Source organism: Pocillopora verrucosa, chromosome 4 (genome assembly GCF_036669915.1).
Source record: "Pocillopora verrucosa isolate sample1 chromosome 4, ASM3666991v2, whole genome shotgun sequence".
Taxonomy (NCBI): domain Eukaryota; kingdom Metazoa; phylum Cnidaria; class Anthozoa; order Scleractinia; family Pocilloporidae; genus Pocillopora; species Pocillopora verrucosa.
Window position 1 is genome coordinate 11670874 of NC_089315.1, and position 16316 is coordinate 11687189.

Below are 16316 nucleotides of genomic sequence, written 5' to 3' on the forward strand. Positions count from 1 at the left end.
TGGGATATTTCGAAAATTAATTCAGTCTGAGATAGCCTGCAGCGTAGGCGTCTTATTAGTGCGAGCTAACGTTACAACCTCGCGATTGTTCATCCGGACCGGTCATGTTTGATGTGGAGTTAGGGTGGACAGTTCACCCTACCCCACTTCTTATTTTTGACCGACGGGCGCCCCTTGGTACAAATTTCTTTCTCTCCCCAATCTTCCGCTGCTATTAAACTCAAAGATGGCGGTGTCACAGTGATATGTGTACCCCCGTGATATGTGTACCCCCGCACACATATCACTAGTGATATGTGTACCCCTGGTAGGGATACACAAAACACTGAAGCTTTGCACCCGGGCCTTTTAGAGCTTCAAAGAAAACATGTGCCCCATAGACATATATAAGCTTAGCTAGTAATTTGCTGGACAGACAAAAGCGCTTGCTTTACCAAGGGATACACATATTGACTGCGATTGCCGCGATATGCGTATCCACATTGTATCCCCAAGATGTATTGGGGATACACATATCACTGAACGGCGATCGCAGTGATATGTGTATCCCCTGACTAACTCGCTGTCGTCTGTCAATTTGGAATCAATAATACACTTACTAGCCATATATAAGCTTAGGTAGTAATTTGCTGGACAGACAAAAGCGCTTGCTTTACCAAGGGATACACATATTGACTGCTATTGCCCGCGATATGCGTATCCACATTGTATCCCCAAGATGTATTGGGGATACACATATCACTGAACGGCGATCGCAGTGATATGTGTATCCCCTGACTAACTCGCTGTCGTCTGTCAATTTGGAATCAATAATACACTTACTAGCCATATATAAGCTTAGCTAGTAATTTGCTAGAAAGACAACAGCGCTTGCTTTACCAAGGGATACACATATCACTTACTACGATTTCCGCGATATGCGTAACCCCGAGATATGTTGAGGATACACATATCACTGAACGAGAGATCTCAGTGATATACGTATCCCCTGGCTAGTACGATGTCGTCTGTGTACTTTTTAAATTTGTCAATGACACATATGATTGGGAATCAATAAAAATTGCTGTCAGTTGGTGAAATATTTCATGCACTTACGTACTAGCCAGTAAAGGAGCTAGTAGCAAGTAATTTCAGTGCTAGACAGGCGACAAAGCCGATACGATTGTAGTCACCAGTGATATGTGAATCCCTAAGATATATTTTTGTTTAAATGACAATTTCGATTCCTTTATATTTCCAATAGATTGTTTGATGTTTGCTACTGGCCCATAAGAACTGTCGGACTCGCGAGTCGTGTCTTTACAGTTCTGATTGTGGAAGATGGTTCAGTGAACGATTTGCGTCCATTAACACAAGTTAGCCGTAATTATTTATTTTTTGGAGGGGAGGGGGGTGGGGGATACACATATCACTGGCCGCCATCTTGGAGGGGGTACACATATCACTAGTGATATGTGTGCGGGGGTACACATATCACGGGGGTACACATATCACTGTGACAGCGGCCATAATGCTGAGCTCTCGCTCGCCAAAATTACACCTGCTCTGCAAGATAGCTCTGAGAAGGTGCAAGGTCATTCGATAGAAAGTTTTCTTTATTTTATTGAAGGGCCCAAATATCAATTTCAAGGAGAAATTGGTTTTCCAGCATGAAATGGGTGATAAACAATGATATTTAATAATTATTTCATAGCCTTGAATCTACATCTTGAATACTTTAAACGTATGTTTCACGTGTCAAAACACTTACAGGGTGATAGGTTTCTTTGAAGTGCGAAGCTAGTTCAGCTGAGTGTTCAGCTGAGTGTTCAGCTGATGCATGGCAACCCGAACTTTTTGCACTTGAACCAAAGTAAGACTGGCAGCGACTGGCAGCTAACATACTTACGAATTGTGCGCGTGTCAACTTGTAAGTGAGCTGTCAAGTTGGGGAGACTCAAAGTTGATCAAGAAATTCCTATCAACTCATCTGTTCGTCAAGTAACAAAAAGCTACAATGAGTTAGCGACACATTTCTTGCTTAGAGAAGTGCCCTGTCATTATGATCGGCAACATAAAGGTTGGTACTCCACACAATTTTATTGCATAACTTGATCGACAGCCCTTAAAATGACGCGAAACCCAAAAACTAAGGGCACAAATATAGCGTTATTCTCACTCTCTCAAACTGGTCCTTGTTGCCTCGTTTCAATTTAAGAGCTACTATTAATTTTGCTAAGACTATCCAAGCGAAGTCGGGACCAGTTAATTTGTGGAGTAAAATCATATTATTAAATACAATTTTAAGACTTGCCATTTTGGATCAGCTGGATATGACTTTTCCTCTCAAACGGACATTACTTATCATTTTCTTGAACAAGAAATAGGTGTTACTTGCTATTCAAAAGTGTCAAGGCCAAAGGCAGAGGAAGCTGATGAGGTTTTTGTTATGCTCATTCAGTTTGGCCCATTGGATTTTTTATTTTTTGAGAGGATTTAAAGGTTGAAATAAAATCAAAGGAGAATGGAGGGGGGGAAAACACTCATCACCTCACTGCTAATTCTCCAAACTTGGTACCTTTCAATTTTGTTGTGATTGCTATGAGAACCTTGCACTACATCAAAACTACGGGATTTCATAGCTATACACACTGATGTATGTAGAAGCTACACATACTAATATACCAGAAAATATTATCACTCTCCATCTATAAGTTACTCCTGCCAAAGGAGAAAAATTAATTGTCACGAGGATTCAAATCAGGCTCAGGTAGTATTGAATTGGAAACATTTGACCACAGCTTTTAGGTTTATTTGAAGGCAAAGAGTGAGATTTTTTACCACATAGCTGTCTATTGGCATGTTGACTGCATCACTTGAAATTGTGCTAAGCTACTGACAGAAGGAAATTTTCAACAACAAATAATATTCTGCTCATCATACATACTTTTATTTGGCTTTACCGCTACTTAATCACCAAAGATCAGCTTTTTTTACCCATATATCTAGTTACCAAAAAGCGTGGAAAAGATGCAAGTGACCAAGTCAAGATCAGCTGTAGTTTTTTCTCCAGTTGGTGGGAATGTTGGTGCCAGTTTTCTTGGTCAATCACAAAGTGAAGTAAGGCAAAACCAAATTACGTCTCTTGCATTACTTTTCATACTTAAGGAAAATTACTCTTCTCTAATGTTCTAAGAAAGTACTCAAAGTTCTACTAAATGAAGCTGTACTATGCCAGATATGCAAAACCACATAAAAAGAACCAATTAGCGGATGTCAGTGGTAAATAAATAAATGGATAAATAAATGGAAACGTATTCCTCATCTAATGCAGCAGCACAATACCCTGAGAAAAGGGTCCAATTATCTCTAGACAGATATAAATTAATGTAATTGTAAAAATTTTGTTTGACAAAGTTAATGCTAGAGACTGACCAACCAAGATTGATCTCATTTTCCTGAGAGATGCCTAAAGAAACTATCTTCTTACTAATTTGTCAATGTGAGTTTGTTACGAATTCAGGTAGGTTTAAAATGCACGTTTAAGTAACCCTAGTTTGAAATAACTGAATTTGTTGTGGTCTTGAAACAAATTTTCCCCACAACTAGAACTGGCAAGGTCATACTCAAAAACACTTTTTTTCATTTCACAACCTCTGTTAGTTGTCACATTCCTCATCAATTGTTTTGAAACTGAGCCCTACTTTAATCAGCAAAGTATAGCCCTCAAAGTGGATCATGGCAATATAGCTTTCTTTGTTATGCATGAATAATGGCCCAAAAAGATAGTAATGTCTATGATATAGATTCTCCAAAAGCTTAATATCTAAAGGGCCTATATTTCCTGTTAATGCTGAAATGATTTAAAATTGAATAACTAGGGGAGATCTCCTAAAATATGCTCATGATGTTAACTGTGGAATTTCTAACATGTTCTCATGACCTGAAGGACATGTAAAATGTACTGTATCTTAAATGATTTCAAACTGAATAACTAAGTGGAATTTTCTAACATGTACCCATGACCTGAAGGACACATTTTTAATTCTATGCTTTGCCTTAAATGACTTACCTTGACCTATAAACTAGGGGTATATATAAGCATGTACTCATGGTGAGAAGAAGATTTATTCCTTGTTGTTGTTGGTTGGAGGTTGGGGACTGCTAAACTTAAAGGTAATCATGCATAACCTTGATAGCTGTATGTGGCACTTGTGATAAGTTGAATTGTACTTCAGTGAAAGGGGGCAAATGGTTTACACTGTGTGTCAAGAGAAATGTAATTCACAGAGGTTGTTAATAAATATTTTGAGATGATCTTTGAAATATGATTATTTTCTGAAGCTACTAAACTTTTGATATTATCCTTTTTAAGATTACAAAATGATCCAAAGCTCTCACAAGCAAGCTTCATATCACTTCTACCATTTGCAATGAGTATGTCCAATGGAAGCAAGTGTTCATGTCCTTAAGAGTTCAATGTTTATGAAAACTCACTTGTCCTTCCCAGTTCATCTTGACTTATCTGTGTTCTGCTATTATCATTATTAGGCAATCATCTGATAATTATACTTCTTTCTGGCACAAATGTTAAGTCTTTTTATCTTCTGGTTAGTTCTTCCAAACTTGTGGCATATATAAAACAGTTGTCATCAAGAAAGAAGAGTTGATGTCTTCAAGCTGTTGTGTAGTTTCATTGTTACTTGATACTGCTCCTGTTAATGGCAGTGATGGTAATTATTAGAAAATGTCACAGCTACAATCGGTAGGCGAAGGAGTACTGCTTCTTAAACAAACAGAACCAAACATGAGTGTTACTACAACTGTAAGCAAGTTTTTCTAGTTTAGTTTGCCTTTTTCTAAATGGCAAAGACAGTATCCTTTCTTTTCTCCAATCTCCACTCTTCTTTCATTTAACCCTTTACATCCTAACATCAATATGCATATTCTCCATACTGTTCTCCATACATTTCTTAAGATGCTAACAGGGAGAATCTGTTTAACCCTTTAACTCTCAGAAGTGATCAACATGAAACTTCTCCCTATAATATCCTTACATTATCCAACAAACATGTAATGAAAACATTCAAACTTATCAGGTAGAAGTTGTTGTCTCGATCTAACACCAAATTCTCATAACTAATTTACTGGTAAATGTGTAGCAGCTAAAGGAGAGAATTAACAATCAGATTTTGGGAGTTAAAGGGGTAACAATCCAGAGCTTCTTTAGTTGGTGATTTTTTCCTTTATTTTCATGACCTTAATTTTTGAGATCAATATCAGTATCTGGGCAACTGCCCACCTACCCCTCCCCTAACCCAACATTAACCCTAACTTGTTATCAATTGACTGTTGTTGAGTTACAGGAGGGGTAGGTGTGTAGTTGCTCAGATACTGATATTGATCCAATTTTTTTTTATTCAGTGGTAATATTACAAGGAGAAATTAGATGCTAGTCATTCTTGAGGGTTGAAAAATTAATTTCTTTTATAAGATATACCAAAATAGATCTCCATACCTTTCAGATATTTTTTTCTGTGACAACTTATTGACTTGAATGTTTTATCTACAGTGGTAGACAAAGGATGAGTGATCCATGATATCTCTTCAAGGAAGGTAAACTCTGGTCAAGGATAAAGAGGAATAAAAGGTGAGAACTCATTACATGATTAAATTTTTTGGAATGGAACTTACACTTCATATGTTAATTACCACAATTGTAGTGTCAGTCTGATAATTTTTATATCAAATTACACACTAACTGAAGGAATGCCATTTTGTTAGGTAGAATTGTCTTCTTCAATAGTTGTTTGAGTTATGTCAAACTTATACCCACATTTATGCTAAGTGATTCTGAAATTTAAATTAATTTCAGTTTTGAGTTTCAGACAGTGTGTAATCTTGTAAAATAAAGTAAAGTGATATACTAGAGACAAAGGAAGGAAATTTTGTATAATGTTTTAAGTGTTGCTAAAGGCAGATATAAAGATTTGAGGCATCCTGTTATCATGACATGGAATATGGAATTAGGCAATGTTTACCTTTGGATGCAGATGTGATGCTATAAGGCATCTTTGGGTTTCTTCTCCCTCTGCTAACTCTTCTTGTTGCTATGGTTGTTCCTCTTCTTGTTATTGATCACTCAGGATGCTATTAATTGTCAGTTTGAAATAATGTTCACTTGAAAGATTACAACATCCTAAGAATCTTATAGAAATCTCATAAGTTCTTGTGTGAGGCCTGCATCAGAAATGTGTTAGAACACTCTCTGAATTTTTTCTCTCATATTGAGATCCTTGATTAGGTCTATTAGGTCTTTTGAGATACTCACCTGACTTTGAATGTGTGACATAATCATAGATGTTCTTGTAAGATTATGGCAAAACATCATGCAGTTCTCATTAGACTCTTTCAGGTTTCTTTACTTTGAAGTTTGTGCAGTTAATACAACTTCTGAGATTCTTTCATGTTCACCCAATACATCCAAAACTTATTAAATTGAATTAAATTTGAACTTTATTTTTTATTTGTCGGTAGGTTATTATTTTCATGCTCAATATTTTTATTATTTTTTAACCAAGGGTTTTTAGAACAATATTTAATGTTTTGTTAAGTTAGTAGCTTTTATATATTTAGTAGTTACAATATAATAATAATTATAGTTAGTGATAATAATGATAATAATAATATTGATGATTGTAATGATAACAAGATTCAGTGTGGGTTAGGGTTACTGTTGAAAGATAAATCCACAGGAAATCATATTAACTGCTCATTCAAAAATCCGTTCAAATGGAAGTTTACTTTGTGACTCTAAGTAGATCATAGGATTTATCAAAAGATCTGCTAAGAGTCTCAGCCAACATTTTTGAAAATTCACAAAACTTTTCAAAAATGCTGGGAGAGGTCAGGCCTATGCAATACTCTTTTTAAGATGGAATAAAAAATCTAGAATCTTTTGTCAAGTTGTAACAAGATTCCCAACTGCATATATATCTCATACTGAGTCCAATTTGACACTGAAGATTATAAATCCTGCAACAAAGTGAGATTAAAATCACTGATTAGGAATGCAATAATTATGACGACTAAGATGTCATAATACTCTTCTTGAACTATGAATTGAGACTGAAATTGATATTTCCGCATCTGCCCTCCCCTCTCCCTAATTTAGCTATTTAAACAAAGTTTAGCCAATATTTAACAAAACAGCTTTCGAGGCCATCTTCAACTGCGCCAAACATTTATTTTTTTGAATTATGTCGAGAAGGCTGAAAGCTAGCAGTAGAGAGACACTTATATATTTAAATCTACCCATCTAAAGAAAATCTCTGATGCATAAATAACCAGCCTTTCAGATTTTTTAGAACATATTTGTATGTATCAGCTGATGCTGTTGCTCTTCAGTGGTCCTGTCAGCCTCCATTTGTTTACTATTCTTTAGACGAATAAAATACATAAAACTGACTTACTCACAAGTTGTTACCACTGTAAATTCTTTTTCTGGTTGCCCCACAGTCAAAAAGCTCCGGACATCTTTTTCATCTAGTTGCCATTCCTTCCCCAGGATTCATAGGTAGCACTTAAATACCAGTTGTTTGTTCTGACAGATAATCTTTTTGTCTTTGCAGGAATGTTCATCACTTCGGTCACTTACAACATGCTGCTCACAATGAAGAACAAACCAGTTAGTAAAAGCGTCATTTAATTTTGGTCTTCATGCAGTTGAAACTTACACTGTTGAAAATGCTAGTCAGAACACCTTATTACTGCACTTACATGCATAAGACAGAAGGATATTTCTGTAGTTTGTGTTGATTGAGTAACTCGCCAATTAATGTTCCAGGAAGTATCCATACCTTTTCTCTAGAATTTTCTTTGGTTTTTCAATTATGTTCAGAGACCCTCCCCTCTGAAGGTTCAGAGAATCGCTTTTCAGTGCATATCCACTCCTTCTCTCTCTCTCTCCTCCCTCTTAAACCAATGACTCTCCCAATATGGTATGAATACTGCGTAGATCCGTACACAAGTGTAGAAATTTTTTGCTGATCAAAAATCTCTCATTGTTTTCTGTAAGAACATGAACACAAGAGTGTAAAAACATGATTTGATTCCTCTTTAACCATCTTTGTTAGATACTTTCTTAAAACCACTTTAAAAGAAAAGCTCTTTTTGGTGAGAATTCAAAGCTGTGTTTAACATAGTGGTTACCTGGGTGATCTGGGCTATTTCTATTGCTTTTTGTACTGCAAGAGGGCAGGTATCTGTAGGATCTTGGTAGATGTCTCTAGATCAATCAGCACCACTTTTTAAGCTTTACCTTGGTTCTGGTTTCCTGCAATGGCTATTTTGGTCAAGCGTTCATTGGTTGAGCATCTATAAGGAACTGTTAGTAAAACATTCAACTTGATGGTTGTTTTCCATTAAATATATATTCTGACCCACTTTTTGTTGTAGGACATGATCCTAAATGGTCTAATCTTCCGAAAAACAATTATACAGATTGATGGGTGAACTGTCTGCAAGGCAAACCTGCAAAATGAAGTGATTACATGATTAGATCAATCTCTATTTTTTAAACTTTCTGTAGGTACAGTTTTTAACCCTTGGATCTCCATTTGTCTGCAAAACATAGAGTTAGACTTGCAATAAAGAGGATGAAACATTTCTGAAAAGGAAAAGAGAAAATGATTAGAAATCAGCTTTTAGCCTAGAAATAGCCTAAAAAACTAGTGAAATGTATGTTAAATGAAGCTTAAATTACATTCCTTACAATATGTGTCCTGAAATAAAATCCTTTTATTAGTAAGCTGCAAAAGAAATTACTCTATGACTTGTAATTGTAGTTAGTGTTTGATAAAATAAACTGAGTCATCAATTTTTTGCCTTTTATTGAATAGATGAAAATATATCTTACAACAAGTTTTTTAATTTAGAAATAATTTTTCAGTGCCCAAAAATGGACAATTCAGTTTTTGTGCCCCTGAAACTGAGCTGCAGGCAAAATTTGTTCCTGTAGAAGAAAAAAATTTATATTGCTGAAATGAAAGAATCTCATTGGTTAGTGTTACATTTAAGTATAAAATATAAACTTAACTGAGAAGGCAAACAGACAACAATGTTTTGTGGTTTATTGTTTTCTATTTCAAATATTTAATTTATTCTAGTTACAATTATAATATTGTAGTCCTTTCTCTTCATGACTTCTTGCTGTCCTCTGTCCTCTAATGCTCCTGAAAATGAGCTGTACCATTCTTTGATATGATGTGTAATTATTTACTTAATGCTTTTCAGTGGTAACAATACTGTTCACAATCATGATAGAAATCCACAGGACCTAAAATAATCTATGGTTGGGGAGTGGGCTCCTACACTAAAAATTTTGTGGACAGTGAAAGCTGAGAGTGTCCTGGTGTCTTGGGACACCCAGGGCCCCCTGATCCATTCGCATTTGCAATATTTGCTTGCTATCAAACAAATATCAATACCAAGCTTTTTTGTGCCAATAGCTTGAAAGATCACAATGGAGAGCTTAATTATGAAAGAATTGAAAAACCAAAAGTGAAAATTAACTGAGTAACTAACCTAGGCAACTGTTTGTTATATCACGCAGCAATAACACATCTAGTTTCAAGCTTCACATTTTTCTTAGGGAAGTGAATGCAGAAAAATTCAGTCATCATCCTTATATAAAACAACAGAAGTCATAAAAAGTAGATTTATTCTGGAATCTAATGAAATAGGAGTGTTTTCTGTGCAGACTGTACTGAGTGAAGATTGAGAATTGATGTTGCTTTGCATTGGATATGACATACAGATTGCACTAGCCACATACCTTGAGCTAAGTTGTAAAACCTACCTTATGGCACTCACATTCAGTCTTTCATCCCAGGAAGTTGGCCTATCAACAAGCAGTTGCTAGACATATTCTTCAGTTACATTTTGCATTGGTGTTAAGTCATAAGCAGTGGAAGAAGGGCAAAGATGCAGAAAAGTAGAATAACTGATAATGCCAGCCCCTTAATCAAGTGATCAGGAGTATCATCTTTTAGTTTAACTTCTTGATCCCACATGAAATTCTTGTTTTCAAATCATCCAATTTGAGACTGCTACAGTTGATGTCTTTGGGTGATTTTCCGTGCTGTAGAGGTTATTTTGTGTACTTGGCTAGTGGTGCAGGCAGTCCAGACAGATCAATGAGACATTAGGCAGCAAGTTAGCATTCTGTAACAGATCCATTATCCTCCCATTTGAGTAGGCCTTCTTGATATCACCATGACTGATAGTCAACCTTTGGACTAATTGGAACTGTTTCAGTGAACAGTAGGTCAAAACAAGCCACTATAAGAACTGACTGCATAAGTTGACAGTCTTATCAAGAGAGGAAATGATCTTGTTGTATAAACAAAAAATTAGTCCTAACTCAAATTATTGACTTCTCAAGTACCCTGGGTAGTTTGACCTCAAATTCAAATCTCCCGAGCAAAATCAGAGAATAGTGAATCAATAAGAGGGAAAATACTTGGGCCATGAATTAATTCCTCTGGAAGTCGTACACCTGAATGTTAGATTAAACCAATGAGTAGCTTTTATCTTCTGGAGGGTTATTTCAATCCAGTGTTATTTGTTAAAGGAGGATAGCAGGTGATGATGAGCATTGCCATTTTTTTCCTGTTTTTGTCAGTCTTCATCAGTCAACTTACTCTTCCATTTTCTGTCTTTATATCCTTCAGTCTTCTTTCCTCTTTTTACATTATTTTTTGTTTCTTCAGTCTTCCTTCATCTGAGTTGTCTGTTGTCAACTTTCTTCAGTATGCTTTTCTTGTGTCTCTAGTTTCTTCCTTTCATTCTTCATTTTTTGTTTGTCTGTCTTCATTTTATACTATTCTCTCTTCTTTTGCCTCTCTTGTATCTTCTGTCAGTCTTCCTCTTTTCAGTCTTTAGGTTTCATTGCTATCTTCCTTCTGTCTTCAGTCTTCTCTCTGAGGTAGTCACTCTTTTTTCTTTGCCCCCAGTCCTCTTCCTGTTTTTTCATCTGACTTGTCTTCAGTGATCCTTTAAGTGCTCCCTTTTGCCTTCTGTCCTCAATTTTATTCCTTCTGTCTTCAGTCTCCATTCTTCAGTCATCATTATCAGTGTTCTTCTTTTGTGTCCAGTCTTTAATCAGTTCTTCCTCCTCTTTCTATTCTCAGTCTCCTGTTCTGCTCTCTGTCTTCTCTCTTTTGTCTTTAATGTTTCTTCTTCAGTCTTCAGTCTTCTTTCCTTTGTTCTCAGTTTTCTGGTATTGTTCTCAGTCTTCCTCTTTGTCTAATCTTCTTTCTTTTGTTTTCAGTCTTCTCTCTTTATTTTTCTTCCTTCTGCCCTCTGTCTTCAGTCTTCTTTCTGTCTTCATTTTTTATATTTATGACTATTTTCTTCTGTCTTTGCTTTTCTTTCTTCAATTCTCAGTGTTCTGTTGTCAGTTTTCTTTCTCCTGTCTTCAGTCATCTTTCTTCTTCCTTCTGTCTTCTTTTTCTTTCTTCTGTCAGTCTTCTTCCTTCTTCCTTCATTCTTCTCCCTTCTGTCTTCAGTCAACAGTCTTTTTTCTACTTTTCTGTCTTCATTTTTTATTTTCATTCGTATTCCTTCTATCTTCGGTTTTGTTTCTTCAATTCTTAGTCTTCTGTTGTCAGTTTTCTTTCCTCTGTCGTCAGTCTTCTTTTTCTGTCTTTGCATGGCCTTCTTCTTTCTGCCTTCTTTCTGCCTCTCCCTCCTCTTTTCAGTCTGCTATCTTTTGTCTCCAGTCCTCTGTCTTCAGTCAACAGTCTTTATTTCTACTTTTCTGTCTTAATTTTTTTTTATTTTCATCCATATTTCTTCTGTTTTCAGTTTTATTTCTTCAATTCTTAGTTTTCTGTTATCAGTTTTCTTTCCTCTGTCTTCAGTCTTCTTTCTTTTTCCTTCTTTTTCTGTCTTTAGCCTTCTTCATTCTACCTTCATTCCTCTCCCTCCTGTCTTCAGTTTGCTATCTTTTGTCTTCAGTCCTCCATCTTCAGTCAATAGTCTTTTTTCTACTTTTCTATCTTCATTTTTTATTTTCATTCATATTTTTTCTGTCTTTGGTTTTCTTTCTTCAATTGTTAGTCTTTTGTTGTCATTTTTCTTTCCGCTATCTTCAGTCTTCTTTCTTTTTTCTCCAGTCATAAGTCTCCATTCTTCAGCCCTCTTTTCACATTCCTGTCTTCATTCTTTATTTCTGGCCTTCGTTTTTCTATCCTCAGTCTTCTTCTGACATGGGCTTTTTTTTGTCTGTCCATAGTCTTCTTTCTTCTTTTCTATGTCTTATGTTTTTTCTTCAGTCCTCTTCATTTTGTTCTCATTCCTTTGTTTTCTGTTCTCCATCTTTTTTCTTGTGTCTTTATTCTTTAGTCCTCTTTCCACTTTCGTGTCTTCATTCTTTACATTATGTCTTTCCTCAGTCTTTGTTCTTGTTTTCTAGGTATTTTTTATTTTTCTTCAGTCTTCTTTCTTCTGTTCTCATTTCTCTGTTTTCTGTTTTCTGTCTTCTGCCCTCTTTCCTCCGGTCTGTCTTCGTTTATTTCAGTCTTCTTTGTTATGTCCTCGGTCCTCTTCTTTTCTATGTCTTTTTTGGTTTGTCTTTGGTCCTCTTTCTTTTGTTCATAATCTTCCAATTTCTGTTCTGTTTTCACTCCTCTGTCCTTAGTCCTCAGTCCTCTTTCCTCTGTCCTGTTTTCATCTTTATTTACAGTCTTCTTTTTTTCTGTCCCCTATCTCCATTCTTCTGATTCAAGCCTTTTTTTCTGCCCATCTTCTCTCATCTTTTCTACTTCTTCTTTGTTTTGTCGTCAGTGTTCTTTTGTCCATTCTCAGTCCATTGATTTATGTTCCATGTCTTCGTTCTTTTGTCTTTAGTCTTCTTTCATACGCATTAAGTCTTCCTTCACTAGTTCTCAGTCTTCTTCATTTCTGCCTTCAATCATCTTCCTTCTTTCTTTAGTCTATTTTCGTTTGTTTTCAGTTTGCCTCCTCCTAGGTTAAGTCTTCTTTAACCAGTTCTCATTGTTCTTTTTTCTCTGTTCTCGATCTTCTTTTCTCCCTCCCTAGTCTTCTTTTTTCTTTTGCTTGTCTTATTTATCTTTCTCTAGTTTTCTCTCTTTTTTCTTGTTTTCAGTTTTCTTTATCTGTCTTCAGTAATCTTTTTTCTGTCTTCCTTCTGCAGATCTTAGTCTTCCTTTTTCTCTCTCTAGTCTTCTCTCTTCTTTTCTCAGTCTTCTTTTTTATTGTTTTGTTTTCTGTCCTCTGTATTCTGTGTTCAGTCTTCTACTATGTTTGCTCTTCTTAAGTTCTCAGTTTTCTTCTTTGCCATTCTCAGTCTTTCTCCTGTCTTTAGTCTTCTTACTTTTGATTCAGTGTCCTCTCTACTGCCTTGTTACAATTGTCTTATTTCTTGTTTGTGTCTATCAATCATTTAGTCTTTTTTTCTTCCATCTTCCATCTGTTTTGTTTTTTATTCTTTGTTCAGTTTTCTTTCTGCTCTCTTGTACTGTAGTCTTCTTTCTTCCCTATTAAATCTTCTTTATTTTTCAGTCATTTAACTATATTCTGTCTTAGGTCTTTTTCATCTTCTTTCTTTCCTCATTTTCCTTTTGTTGGTCTTGACTTCTGTGATCTTTCTTCAGTCTTCTTTGTCTTTCCTTAAGTCCTGTTTCATAACTGTTCTTTTCTTCAGACTTATGTCCTCATTCTCTAGTCTAAAGAATTAATTCTGTCATCTGTCTTCCTTTTTTTTTCCCATTTCTTAGTTCGGTACTTTTTCTTCATTTCTTTTTCTTCCTCGCTCCAGGGTCTTCTGTTTTTGATTTTCTTTCCTTACTCTTTCTCGGTCCTTTTGTCTTCTTTTGTCAGCTGTCTATCTTCTGTCTTCATTCCATCTTTGGCCTTTAATCTTAGCTGAAAAGGTTGAGATCCATTTTCCATGCTTCCTGTCTTTAGGAAGTTGAATTTTATGCATGGTCTCAGAAGAAGCACTTATCTTCTATTCTGTTGTTTTTGGGGACAGAGGGAAATTTTTGTGATGAGCACTTCACACAGACAGTGAAGTGAAGTAATGGGCATAACCGATGATATAAAAAAAAGATTGTATTGGATCAGGCTGGGATAAAATGAATTGCTATTAACAGCTTTGAACTGTACATACTGGAAAATAATAGCAAAGGGGACCATGCCCTGAGGTTAATAACCTCTCCAAGGTAACCATCATGAGATGAAAGATTCCGAGGGAAAGAGGCCAATGGGGATATGTTACCTCAGTAGTCGACATTTCTGGAAGGCAACTAATGCCTGTATTGAAGCTTTAGTCTACAGCAATACTTGTCAAAATCCTACAATTCTTTGGGCACCAAAAGACTAGAATGATTCTCTGCCAGGCATCCATGCTTGTCGTTGTCTTGAAGCTCCTTGTAGTGGTACCTGTTGTCAGTCTTTCATAGGCTGTTTATGTTTTTGAAGACTACCTACTGACTTCCTGGAATTGAAGAGATTCCTACCACCAGGCAAAATTGACAAGAAGACACCGGTGATGGACTAAGTGTCAACATTGCCTTAGTGACCAAATTCTCCCCACTACCTGCCACTATCAGTATGCTAACTGCCTGTGTCTCTATGGCGACTGCCTGACTTCTTATCCTCCTTCTCTTGGCTGGATGATTTTTGTTAATGATGACAAAGAAAGTCTATTCTAGGGCGTGTGCATTGTCCCAAAGATCCCTCTCCCTCATGCCTTTGAATTTCTTTTTTCGTGGTTTTTTTTTCTTCAGTACTTCCCTCAATTAATCAGGATGAATACAAAAAGTCCTCTATTAATTATTTCTTGGTTCAATTTTGAAATGTCTTTGCCAATTCTAAGCAATGCAGAAATAAAGGCACGAGGTTATGTATGTACTTAGAGTCCTAACCTATGACACCTGATCAATTGCTTATACCTGGAATAGACCTCTAAACCAGAAAGGAGTGGTGAAAACCATTGAGTAGTATAGATTAAAAGTTATTATCTGGTTGAACCTTACTGACAATATTTCACTTATCAGTGTTTAAAGACTGTTAAGTGAAATGTCAAAAATAAATAATTGACCTGGGCGCAACTGAGCAGGGAGTCAAATGCATAATCAAACATAGGCATGTATCCTGTGAAGTCGAAATGTGCTCCAGCGAAAGTTGAAACCATTTAGATGTGAAGACAGACTTGAACCGGAACGAAGTAAAATCGAAGCTGAATAGAATTTGCTGTTGACTAAATGATTATGTGCCAGCCGAATGAAGCTGAAAAGCAACCCAGTTATGAAAGGGAAAAGGGAAGGACCCATCCCTCCCCCAGGGGCATATTAACTAAATTAACTAAAGTTATGTTAAGCCGAATCAGAGGTACATAGACCTCTACCGAAAGTGTATGCATGTATGCTGTGTAAGGCTCAACCAGAGATCTACCTACCCTCCCATCCCATCCCAATTTCACTAACCACCACCTTGATTTCTCACCAGGGTTGTGTCTCTTTAACCCAAGCGGGAACGGACAGCACTAAAGTAGACTCTTGGGTCAGGATTACTGATCTGTTTCACTGTGAACTATGGGTTGTTCCGCCAGGAGTTGGGTTGATTTATTCTGTACTGGAGCTATTGGCTTAGATTGAGTACTCTGATTCACATTGGCTAGTTCAATCCTGTGGATAGATAGTATATTGGCCTCTTGTTAAAGCGGCTTCTTGTTAAAGATGGCACAGTAAAGATCTGCCTTCCAAGTCAAGTGGAGTGAGACTGTAAATGTAGACAAAAATGTTTTTTTAACCACCATTGACTGAGTAAGAGACCTGTTTTAAAGATTTTTTTAGTTGTGGCATAGCCGCACTCTAAATTAATGGCCAATTTTACAGATGAATTATCTTTTATGAGCACTTATGTGCGAAAAAAAAAACCATTTGTAATGGTCGTAAACAACGCAGAGAGAGATAAAATAAACCATTTTAATGTCAAAAACAAAGAACTGTTAGTGTATGACCCTGTTATGCCTTGCGGCGCATTTACTCAGGAAAGTAACTCAGTAAAGTTGCATTGTAAAATTTTTCAGATAAAAATAATCACTTTCAAGAACGGTTTGCTGAAATAATTTTCAACAGTTTCACATAGACTAAACTGAGGATTATATGTTTGGTGGAGGAATTTTTCCAATAAATGTTTAGCGCGTAGCGTAACAAGGAAGCAGTAAACCAACCTCAATCATATACGCAGTTCTCTTAATTTTGCTTTGTTTTCTTAACCTCGATACCTGAAAACCTTTCCCGCCA

At 36.2% G+C, this 16316-nt stretch overlaps 1 long non-coding RNA gene across 3 annotated transcripts; it reads left to right on the top strand.

Moving 5' to 3' along the window:
* The first annotated feature begins 392 nt into the window (after positions 1-392).
* LOC131773486 (uncharacterized) lies at positions 393-16253 on the top strand. Of its 3 annotated transcripts, XR_010717251.1 has the most exons (4): positions 393-2059; positions 2989-5629; positions 7611-7666; positions 15517-16253. It is a non-coding gene; the product is annotated as an uncharacterized lncRNA (long non-coding RNA). The 3 variants fall into 3 exon arrangements; XR_010717250.1 differs by having other exon boundaries at positions 393-5629; XR_010717252.1 differs by lacking the exon at positions 15517-16253 and adding an exon at positions 8437-8815 and having other exon boundaries at positions 393-5629.
* The last annotated feature ends 63 nt before the right edge of the window (positions 16254-16316 follow it).